Source organism: Phragmites australis, chromosome 18 (genome assembly GCF_958298935.1).
Source record: "Phragmites australis chromosome 18, lpPhrAust1.1, whole genome shotgun sequence".
In the NCBI taxonomy this organism is placed as follows: domain Eukaryota; kingdom Viridiplantae; phylum Streptophyta; class Magnoliopsida; order Poales; family Poaceae; genus Phragmites; species Phragmites australis.
Window position 1 is genome coordinate 19,262,512 of NC_084938.1, and position 12,274 is coordinate 19,274,785.

The 12,274-nt window shown below is 37.9% G+C and overlaps 1 long non-coding RNA gene across 1 annotated transcript; it reads right to left on the reverse strand.

The window, feature by feature from the left end:
• Positions 1-8,189: 8,189 nt before the first annotated feature.
• On the reverse strand, positions 8,190-10,994 carry LOC133898478 (uncharacterized). The gene is made up of 4 exons (XR_009906243.1): positions 10,809-10,994; positions 10,607-10,669; positions 10,447-10,512; positions 8,190-8,386 (listed from the first exon to the last, which is right to left on the reverse strand). It is a non-coding gene; the product is annotated as an uncharacterized LOC133898478 (long non-coding RNA).
• Between the last annotated feature and the right edge of the window lie 1,280 nt (positions 10,995-12,274).

The following is a 12,274-nucleotide window of genomic DNA, read 5'->3' on the forward strand; positions in this document are numbered from 1 at the left end:
ATTGAACGGATGGTGAAGGGTAAGTGTTAGGGTGACAGCGAAGATAAGGAGCTAGCTGCGGAGGTGAGGAGAAGCCCGTGGTGCAGATGAAATAGAGACCTGAAGATTTCATCTGTGTCACATTTCTAAGATTAGAAATTAAGTTGAAATGTGTCTTGATTTATTATGATGAGTGATTGATGTTGATATTTATTTGGTTTGATGATCTTCGGTTTTGCATGAGTTTTGATGTGATTTAAATTGATTTGGAATTTCATTTGAGCATATTGATTATGAACTAACTGGAATTGAAATTAGATATATGTGTTTGCTTGTCTTATAGTGTGCAGATGATGGATGTAACTTGGTGGTCAATGGTGGTATGATCAGGGCTAAGCGGAGTGCTTGGTGCCGGATGATCAATGAGGTCGGACAGAGTCAAGGTTGATTCTAGCTGAACACGTGGAGGTCAAGCAGAGCATGAAAGGAGGATGAATATGTCGTGTTGACAAAGTCAAGCGAAGGGGATGCCGATGCAAGTGACAAGGCGGTCCGATGGATCGGAAGCGGGAGAGACTTACCAACGGTCTGGATTGCATGATAGAGTACACCCATCGATATCGAAACGCTTGCTTAAAGTGTAAGCAAGGCGGCGAATCACACTTTGAGAAACGTGCAAATATTTCGTTTATTGGCCTCAAAATTGTGGGAGGAGTGGAGGAGTATATGGCACCATCGTGAAGCTTGCATCAAGTCGAACCTAAGTTGTGAAGGCGTCGCGGCCATCCCATGAATTGAGAAAAAAATGAATCAAAACGCTCTCAGTTGTAGGTATGAGTGTACTACAAGAGAGTTATATTTTGGGGAAAAGCTAGTAAACTTAGGGGTCAAGTTTCTTAGATCTATAAATAGAGGGGTGTGACTATAAGAGAGTTTGAACCAGTCATTTAAGGTCTATTGTGTCATCTATTTGAGAGCTTAGATCTAGTGTTTTAGAGCAGAGAAGGATAAGTGTTTAGCCTATATAATATGTGAGAGTTTTGAGAGATAAATCTTTGTAATTCGTTTAAAATAGGGCTAACCTTTTTTAGTAATGAAATTTATGTTTTTGCATATGCTTAAATTCTCCTACTTCTAATTTCTCTCTATTCGTTTCCTTGCAAGTTTGCAGGTTTTTCGGTTTCCTTCTGATTTTTGTTTTGGATTTTCGACTGAAATTCCAGCACATCGTGATAAAATTCGTATACACATGCTTATATGATGGGGTCTTAAATTATGTTGCATCTAGAAAATCAACTTAGAGAATTTCGTTGCTCGACGTTCATCTTTTCTTGTTTCTTTGCAAATTGTGATATTTTGAATGCTAATATATATGTATTGATCTTAAATGGAACCTATAGTTTATATATAATATGTGAAGTCATGTTGTCTTGATTTTCTCTTGGTAAAATTTTTCTCTATTTTTATTTCTACTTAAATTTAAGATGAGTTGAGTGATTCAAATAGAAGAAGACTATCAACTTAAAAAAATTATTAAGATGTCTATTTAACTCCTTTATTCGCTAATCCCGTTGCTACTTATTCTTTCTGGCTACATCTGTAAACAATCGAACAATTTGGTTAACTCCATTCTGCGTCTTGAAATATCTTGTTTTTCTTCCTGACGCGCCCAAGAAATATCGCCAGTCTCATCTGACCGATGCCTCTTTTCTTGGTGTGGTGTGCGACATGCTTGCTTATCTGAAAATCTAGTGTGTGTAAACAAAACAAAACAAAACAAAAAGTTTTTTTTGCAGCGTTTACCCGGTTGGTTAATCGACTGTCGCTCTCGTGCTGAAACGAGGAGATACACATCGCATGATAATCCATAATGTCTTTTCACTATTTCGGTGGATCATTTTGCTATTAATCACAGCTGCTCCGATATCCTTTGTATCGATTCGATGCATGCTGAAAGCCTGAAACAAAACAGCTGAACAGGTGGCGGTTTAATCTTTTTGATTTTTTTTTTTTGAGAAAATGCTTCGTTGATCTTTTAATGAGGAAGATGTGAGTGTGCAATTCTATCGATGTTTCCTTGCTTCTCCAAATTCCGGTCTCTTCTATTTCTGGAATCCATGCATACAAAACCATTAAAATTGATGAGAAAATTCCCTTGGTGACATCAAAGGATAAGATAGTCCTCTCGGTGCCATCCCACGAAATAAATTTATTTAAATGCCACGGTTTCTATTTTTCATTCATTCTTCATTACTACGGTCCCTTTAACCTAAAAAAAACACATTTGCTTTTGAATTGCCTTATTATTCGATGGCACAGATGGAAACTTCTCAAAATTGAATTCTTTCGGAAACAAAAAAAACTGTAGGATGCTCATTATTCACTCATTTTTGTGTGGTCTCAGCTTGGCTGTCCCTGTGGATAAATCGTCAGGGGCACACACACCACATGGGCATCGCTACGCAGGCATGGACCCCTGCTCGATATCCTGAACATTTCTGCCGTTCAGCCCATCTCTGGATGGAACTTCATTGCACCATTTGCAGCGCACAGACCCGCAGGGTAAGGTTACATCGATGCCAGCAGACATGGACATGGTGGGAGGAACATTTTTTTTACCGCGTGAATATTGCCGATATTTACTTATCAGTTCAAGCTTTCGTGCGAACCTATTGTCGGGAGTCCGAGTTCAAGATGTCATCCGGATAAAGCAATATGTCCTGCTTCAGTATATACTACGTATTTTTTCTAGGAAAAAATATATATACTTCGATATTCCTCCCCCTCTGCTCTCCTAGGGTGCTGGGTCTATAAAAGGAGTAAGAGTGAAATTACTTTTTTCAGTAAAATTGCTTCCAAATCTAAGCTTAGGTATTTTGATATAGTACCATGTCGAATTACAGACAAACCACTTCGCCAGATTACCCAAACCTTAAAAAAAGATTACTCTGATATTACATCACTTTTTATTTCTACTTAAAATGGGAAATTTATAGAAAGTAGTAGTGTGCGCCGAAAGTAGTAGGCAACTGGACTGCCGACTGGCATATATTTCTGTAATTTTTTATTTTAAATAATATTTTTTTAATTTTTTAGTAAAATAATATTATTTCAAACAAAAATTCGGAGATGTGCGAGGTCTCGAGAGCAGTGAAACGGGAAGGAGGCGAGAAGCTGCCGCGGAGAGGCTGACAGCAACAGCAGGCAACGCGGCAAGGGCAAGTCCACTCCCATTTCCGATTTCACGCACGAGCCCGTGTGCAGCAGGAGCAGCTTCCTGGCGGCTGCCTCCCTTCGATTTCCCCGTCACCTCCGCGTCTCCGTCGAGCGACTGTTGGGCTCCGGCGTAGTGTCGCGACGTGTTGTTGGCGCTACCAGAAGACGATGCCCCTGGCCACTCGCTCTGACCGCCTGATCCTTCCGAGCTTGGGGCCGTCGGATCGGGAGCCGATGGCTGGGATCAACCGGCCAGGGGAGGCTTCTAGACGAACCGGGATAAAATACGTCACGTGCGGTGCAGTTAACCTACCCGGTCAAAGGCGCGCCGGCGCTCTCTGGCCGGAGAGGAGGAGCCGGGTCGCAATCGCCCGCCGGATATTCCGTTCCTCCTCGCACCCTCCCACCCGCTCCACCCGGAGAGTACAGTGGCTGAGCCGCGGGGGCCAGGTGCCGCGGGGTCCACCTGTCTGTGGCTTCCGGAGGTTACGCGGCGGGCAGCGGGGTGGTGTTTCTAGCCGTTGCGCAAAGGCGGTGGCCCGGTGAGCTGGATCCAGCTGCGACGGCGACTTTGTCGTGTCTGCGAGTTGCGGGCGTGGGGCCCACATTTTTGCTCGAGCGCATCCGCGAAAGGAGATCTTCTGCGTCAGGTCACTCTGTGGCCTTTAACTTTTGCGATATCTCGCCGTGTAGTTGGTTAAGGCTGGACGGGCTATTGGATTCGACACGTAGAAGATCGTACCACTCTTCTGAGCCGTCGCTAAAAATAAAAGATAATCACTCTGCTAATGCGGGCGTGGTGGTGATCGTGCCTCAGCACTAACCATCAATCATTGTGTGACATCGTCTTTAATTCTCGTGAATCGTCATCATGCGATCGTGCAGCTATAAAACCAAGATTAAATATATAGTCTCAATGATTTTTATTATTGACGTAATTAATTCGTAGGCTTGTTTATAGGATACACTCGCTGGTACGTAGTGGTGCGTGTCTGTATAATTCAACCTATGATAAAAAAATCTATATAAAAATGAGTACTTTCATTTTATGATCGGGATGATGTGTTAAATTAGCTGGTTCTTCTACGAGTGATGCATGTGTAGCTTGCTTCACGGCCTAATACCGAGCCTGATCCCACCGTGTCGCAAGTCTATTATGTTGTAGTAGGCACCCTTGTTCTTCTTCCCTACCCTCATATACTTATGTTTCTCCTTCTTTAGGGCCACACATCGTCCCTCATTTCACTGTCTATGTTACTATGACATGACTCCAATAGGAGTAATCTCCGAGATGACCTCGAGTTTACATTATGTTGGATTGTATTTGTTTGGTTCCCTATTATGTTTGGTTCTCCTCTCCTTTAAGACCCTTAGTTTACATAGAAAGTATAATTGGTTGGTTTCTTTTGTGTATCCAATTTTGATTTTTTTATTTCTTTATTAAGTTGGTATGGAGGCAAGGAAAAAGGCATCGAAACCTAGGAACAAAGTTGGACTGATTTCAGAGTTTTTGAGTTTTGTAGTATAAAGTTTAAATCATAAGTTAGTTTCAAAGCTCGAATCTTTGGTTCAAAGTTCTAGAGATTTTGATTCAAAATATGGACTTCAAAGCTGTATGGTCCTGTAGTTCATAGTTTAAACTCCCAAGTTCAGAGTCCTTTTATTTAAAGAATCCGATGAAGTGAATAGACGAGGAGGAGGGGAAGTTGCTTAGGGCTAACACAAGTCACACGTACTCTTATGTTAGCGACCTCCCTTTTCCAAAAGTACAACATGGTACTAATTCAACACTTACTTAACTGTAACTAGTAACTAGATTCCAAAGTACTTCTCTCAAATTTCAAGAGTCGTTGGTTGTTGCTAGCTCACTACTGGGCGGTGGCATTGTTGCCAAATTATGAAGTAAAAGGTCAAATTTTCAATCGGAGCTTTTATCCTTGATTCGTGAACACTAAACTATAACCGTCCCATTTGCAATGTTGAGGTGCTGAATCCATACTCTTTAACCCTACCAACCAAAATGGGAATATATTACATATATTAAAGGGTCAAATTTAGAGCGATTATAAGCTACTGGAGACACTGTTTATGCGGGTCTCACATATGTGTGCATATATACGGATACGTATATGTATATGTACATATATATGTACCAATATATATTTATATCTATATATACGTACACATACATGTATATATGTACACATATTTTTTGAAAATTCCAGAAAAATAGCGAAAGGAATAATAGTTATATTGATAAATTGGCTGAATTAATTTAAAATGTACAGTAAAATATCTAAAACTAAAAAAATATATGAAACATGCGACTAATTTATGGGACAAATCAGCAAAGTATAGTTACTCTAGATCTACTCCTAGGAAAAACTGAAAATAAATGAAGAAAATAGATGTGTTTTGTGTTTGATAACTGTGTGTGTTTTCCAATCGGCTTCCATCTCCTTAACTATTTATAGGGAGAGTTTGACTTGACCGTATGAAATAGGACTCTATCCTTAAAACCTATCTAAACATACCTTGTTCAGCCAAAACTACCAAAAGAATCCAAACAGATCTAAAAAAACAAACTCGACTCGGACTCGGACTGAACACCGGGTGGTCTGGCGAGAACAAATTTTAGAGCGTTGGACCATCCGGTGAGTTTATTTGGCCAAAAACCCTAAAACTCACTCTAATGTGCACTGGATATTCCGATGTGTTAAATGTACTCACCGGAGAATATCGTCAAACCAGTATTTGCAGAGAGCAAATTTTCAACAAGAAAACCCACTTGTTCACTCCGGATAGTCTGACGTTCAAGTTGTACTCACCGGAAGCTTGCATCAGACTAATATTTTCATAGAGCAAATTCTTGTGGAAATTTCGCCATTGAGCTGACCGGATGGTCCGGCGCTACCTCGGATCACACAATAGACTATTTTTTGCAGAGATCAATTTTCTCTACGTGATTCAAGCTATAAGTACCGGATAGTCCAGCGTTTGCACCGGAACCATTGCTAGACTATTCTTTATAGAGAGCAATTCTTTTTGCAAGAAATTGACTGAACCTCATCAGATAGTCCGACATTAACTAAATACCTCACCAGACTAATTCTTCCATAAAGCATGTTTTTGGCAAATACTAACCTATAAGCATAGGATAGTCTAGCATTTTCACAGGAGCACTCGCCGAATCAATTTGTACAGAGAGTATATTTCCTACACGAAATTCTCTTCTACTCACTGGATAATCTAGTGATGACACGATCTTAATCACCGGACTATCCGATGTGCACATAAAATCTAGCCATGTCATTTTTTACTATCAACATATGTATAACACAGGTAGAGAATAACCTAAGTCACAAAATATATTCTATCAAGCAGCATATGAAGGGTTGTAGTGAAAAACTATGTGAATAAGATGCAGCAAATTATCCCTTAACGGCTCACTAAAGACTAATCAAAAAATGCCTTTCTCATATACAAAGCTATCAAAATGTAGGGGGGGGGGGGAACCCTGCATCCATGAGTTCATGATGTTTTTGTTGCAGAAAGAAAAGGAGCCCATGGTTTTGCCTTAAGTTTATACTACAAACTTTAGTTTAGCTCTATACCTTATGATATGTGTTATGTCATGTCAATTCTTTGACCATTGCAGCAAATTGTGATATCTTCTGAGAACTTCCCTAGAACTCATGTGCACGAATGGCAGTATCACACCTACATAAAAAGGAAGAATCACATAAAAGTTTCTACCGCCACATATTCGCACCAAAGATGTTTACTCAATGATAACTTTTCTGATTCACTCAGGTGGAGTTTGGATGTAGCACGGGAAAGGGAAATAAAGTAGGACAAAATGTGGTGAGTATGAGATATGATTGTAAGATTTTATTCCATGTTCTTTGTTTGGTTTGACTTGGGATAGGGTTAGAAAAATTAGTTCGAATGATCAAAATACCCTTTCAAAACAAAAAGACAGCCAATGAAGAGCATCATAGTGAAGAGCGATTATGGAATTTCGTATGTTTCTCACCCTATCCCACCCCTGCCCTTGGGTTTTGAATTGTGGGATCCCATCCCTAAACCCCTCTGATTCCCTAACCCTCCATCCAAACAAAATATTTCATTTATTACACCTCTAATTTCCCTTTCCTTGGCCCTATTTCCCACTTGCCAAATGCCATATTAACTCTTAGATTTGGGAATTTTCTTTTCACAATCCTTCCTGTTGAATCACAGTCATAGCTTAGTACATTGATGCACAATCCAACCCTATGCTAAAACTATCTCCAACAACTTCTCTTTCTGAGTCCCGTTCTCTTAGTAAAGGGACTCTTGTTCATTTTAACGCTCTAACGGTTTTCCTTTACGAAAGGATTCTCTCTCTCATTCCTTCTGTCTCGAGATTTTCTCCTTTTCTTTCATGAATCTCTTCGAAAGAAAGTTGTTAAAGATAAGAGAAAATAAAAAGCATGAGAACAGGGAGAGGAACCAGAAAGGGAACGAAATGAAAGAGATATTGTTGAAGATGCTCTAAGACATGGCTGGCAAATGCAGTCTGGATATCCATAAAGTTTTCTCAAATTCCAAGGCCAAAGTTAACCACTCCTATTTTTATACAAAAAATCGTAAAACTACATTTATTTACCAATTTCCTAAAATCTCAATCCCCTTTCCACAAAAACACCCATCCCTCTCCCTCCAATAAAAACACACATACCTCTGTTTACCAAATTGTAAAAGGGACAGTCTACCTATCTTATGATAGATTTTGTAATAAAAAGTATGTCAAATTTTTGAAAGAGTCCGACAATGATCATTACAGGTGCAATAAAAAAATAGAAAACTAGAACCCAATAACATTTACGTGGAGCTTACATAAGAGGAAAAAAGAACTCTAGTTGACTACACTGGTCATACTTGCATAGTTTGTGTGCAAATTTAAATGAGTAGATTAGATTGTAGTTCTCAGAGAGGGGGGGGGGGGGGGGTACACATTGCAAGAGAGAACTACTAAGGGATTGAACCGAAATAACATTGTGATGCTTATAGGTACATCATTGAAAGGAAAAAAACTGAACTACAATGTTCCTGTTGCTTCCCCTAAGCTAATTTTGCTTAGCGTAATCGCAATCATTCACCTTCTTTTCCCCAAAAACTGAGCTGTGGTTCATGTAAACCTAGATGCCTGCAACATGAACAATGAGAAGTCACAGAGACAAAATCACAAAGCAAAAAAGACTAAACAATTTTTGCATATTTTTTTTAGCAAAAATGCAAACAAAAAGTAGAGGCATATGTCGTTCACAATTTGAACTCGAATGATAAGAATATCATCTTGAGAGAACTCATCAACTTAGTTCCAAAACACCACATTTCCATAAACTTGGTCACAAACACACCACATAGGGAGATTTAGAAAAGAAAGAGGCATATAGAGAGAGAAATAACTAGATATATCTTATAAAGAGAGAAAGAGAGAATAGTGTGACAAACACACACAGAGTCAGAGAGAAGCAAAGACAGAGATAAAATAAAGAGAGACATAAAGAAGCAAAGAGAAAGACACAAATAACTAATATAGCGTATAAACACATAGAGAGAGAAACAGAGAAGCAAAGACAGAGAAGAATTAAGCGAAAGATAGCGAAATAGAGAAAAAGGGAGAGAAATAAAGAGATAAAGCAAGTTAGAACAAGAGAGAAACAAAGAGATAAAGAGAGCCAAATATAGAACGGAGAGAGAGAAGCAGAGACAGAGAAGATTTAAACGAGAGATAGAGAAATAGAGAAAAGGGAGAGAAATAAAGAGATAAAGCAAGTTAGAATAAGAGAGAAACAAAGAGATAAAGAGAGAGCCATATATATATATATATATATATATATATATATATATATAGAGAGAGAGAGAGAGAGAGAGAGAGAGAGAGCACGAGAGAAAGAACAAGATAAAGAGAGAAGCAAATATAGAGATAGACATACATAGAGAAAAAGAGAGGTAGAGATAATAGAGACCTACACACATGAACACAAAAGAGAGGGAGAGAGCAATATTCAGTACCTGCTACATAACTGAAAACACACACACAAGCACACATAACTGAGAAGCACACAAACTACGTAACTCACCATAAAGAAGACCTGATATGACACACTGTGTAACTCAATATATAACCTCATTATGTAACTCACACTACATAAAAAAAAACAAAAACTATGTAAGTCACTACATAACTTACAGTAAAAACTACACGTTGTGTAACTGAAGAAGCACTAACAGATAAACAAAATAATCTAAGAGCAAGCACAACTATGCAATTGAAAAAATATAAGTAGATATAGAGAAATGAGAAGGTGGACATAGTGATACATGTAGAAACATGGGAGATAGACCTAGACAAAGCGAACAATATAAACAACACATGAGGAGAGAGAGAGAGAGAGAGAGAGAGAGAGAGAGAGAAGAGAGAGAGAGAGAAGAGAGAGAGAGAGTGAAATAGTCAGGGAGCTATATTTGTGGTGAGGAAATCATCTGGGAGGTGGTTACTGTACAATTGATTCCCAACAACTAATGAAAAGGGTCAGTAATGCAAGTTTTATGTCAATGTTGATGGTTCTTAATCTATGAAAAAAAGTTGTAAGCCTCAAAATCAACTTCAATAACCTAAACAAAAGAAACCAAATGAAGCACCAACATGCAGAAAGTTTGTTAGCTTCTCACTTCTCAAAATAAATATATGTATTATGATGAAAAAAGTATATAGCACCAAAGATCAGTGTAGTAAAAATATTTAGCTTTTAGTTCACAATGAAAAAAGAGCACACATAATTTCATATGGAGTTAGAACGTTGAAACAATCACAAACTTTAGACAAAGACATAAGCCACAGACAATGAATATATATTTTTATTTAGTAGATTGAAAAACAAATCAATAAAGAAATATACAATGCATCATAGACGTGCATGTGATGAATGTTTCAGTGCATCAGATGAAGAACACATAGAAAAAAAAAAGAGTGATATCTCATCAATATATAAATAATTATGGAATACAATACATGGTATTTGTTGGAAAAAAACAACATTCATATCGAGCAATTTCTAGAGCATTCAAAAACACAATTATATGATATATATACTAGGCTGTTCATACTGGAATTAGAAACACCTCACAAGCCATCAGAACACATGAGTGTGATATGAAAAAAGAACCCTAAACAACTATGAAGAACAGATCACCGCTCACCAGTGAGATGCTCGCTCCAACAAGCAAAACAAAATAGCAGCAAGGTCTTGTAACACCACGAGATACCTGCACAAAGATCATAAACACAGCTGTGGAAAATTCATGCAAAAGAAAAGGAGGATCTGACACAAATCTTCATGAAAATGAGAGCGCTACTCACCTAGAAACAGATCTGAACTTCTCGATTCTTGCATCGTGCTCCCTTGCTCCAACTCGACTAACCCTAAAACACAACAAAATGGCACTACAAATCAAACCCTACCCCACATGAGCTCACAAAAATAATTGGAGAAGTGAATGAATCGACAATCAACTTGAGTAGATCATGAGACATAATGGAGCAAACATAGATCAAATCGAACCTTCAGATCACAATTTCTGGATTCCTACACCAGGCCCCCTATGCTCCAATTCGATTGGACCCTAAAGAACACAACAAAATTATACAATGAATCAAATCCTAACCATAGCGAGCACCGAAATAAACAGGTAAATGAACGAATCACCAATCAAATTAAATAGACCAGGGGAACAAATGGAGTAAATAAAAAAAACTTCGAATCGCCGATGCAAGCCGACGGGAAGGGATGGAGATAGCGAACAGTTTGTAGAGAGACAGACAGACAAATTGGGACAGAGAGAGACGTGAGTTACCGCTAGTGGGAGAGAGACGGTTTGCTGTCACATTAAGAGAGAGAATGGGAGAGATGGAAATAGACAACAAGGAATAAAAAAACAAAAAATGGGTCTCTAACCTCCACCCAAGTTATGGTGCATATCCGATGCCCTCCAAAAACACAAAAAATCCATCACAATTCATCAAAACTTAGCACAGATTTAAAAATACATCTAAAGGCTACAAATTAGACATATTTGAAAACAAAAAATCTGTCCATCAATAAATAAATGGACAAAATTAAAAATTAGACAATATATACACCATATATTGCAAAAATAGATAACAAGTTACTGTATTTACAAATTTAGCATATGTATTCGATAACTTATTTACCAAAAACGTAATTTGTCTCCCGTATTCAGCACCTCAGATGCCAAAAATAGACTGTATTCGGCACCTAAGGTGCAGGTGCCGAATACGGTGCATAGTGCCATATTCGGCATCTCACCTACCGAATACAGCTTGTGCAAATGCGCAGCGCGCAAGAAGAATAGGAAGAGAAGCTAGAATTCGCATGAAAAGTAAAGTTTTTATTTAACTCATGATTTTATTTGGGAGTACAAAAATAGTTTAAAAATTCTAAATATTTTCATGAGCAAACTAGAGCTTACTAGCAACACATTTTAATTAGTTTGATCACAAAAGCGTGAGCCAATATTTAATTAAAATTCTCCAAATAAACCATTCTTTATAAAATCTAGAAATTTTTAATGCCTCAAATAAATTCTCAAAAATCTAGAAAAAATCACTAATATTCTTCTCTTATGATGTACTAATTTATAAAAATATTTCCAATACTAGGTTATTTGGTGAAAAAATGAGTTCTTTTGTAATGCTCTATTTATATGCATTTTTGCCATTTCATTTGATATTTTCTTTTTAATTCAATTTGACTGAATTATATGGATTGTATGTCATGTATGACAACGCAAAAGTATGTTTGAATCACACAACAAGTAGTAATTAATAATTTAATGACTTTTGAATTTTAAAAAACAGTTTAATGGATGTCAGCAATGTGAATTTTAGTTCCATAGGCTATCATTGCTTACATCCTTTCACCTAATCAGCATCATATCATGATACTTGTTTTATTTTTTCCGGGTTCTTGGTACAATACAAATCTTGTTCAAGAATGAACAGAAAAGA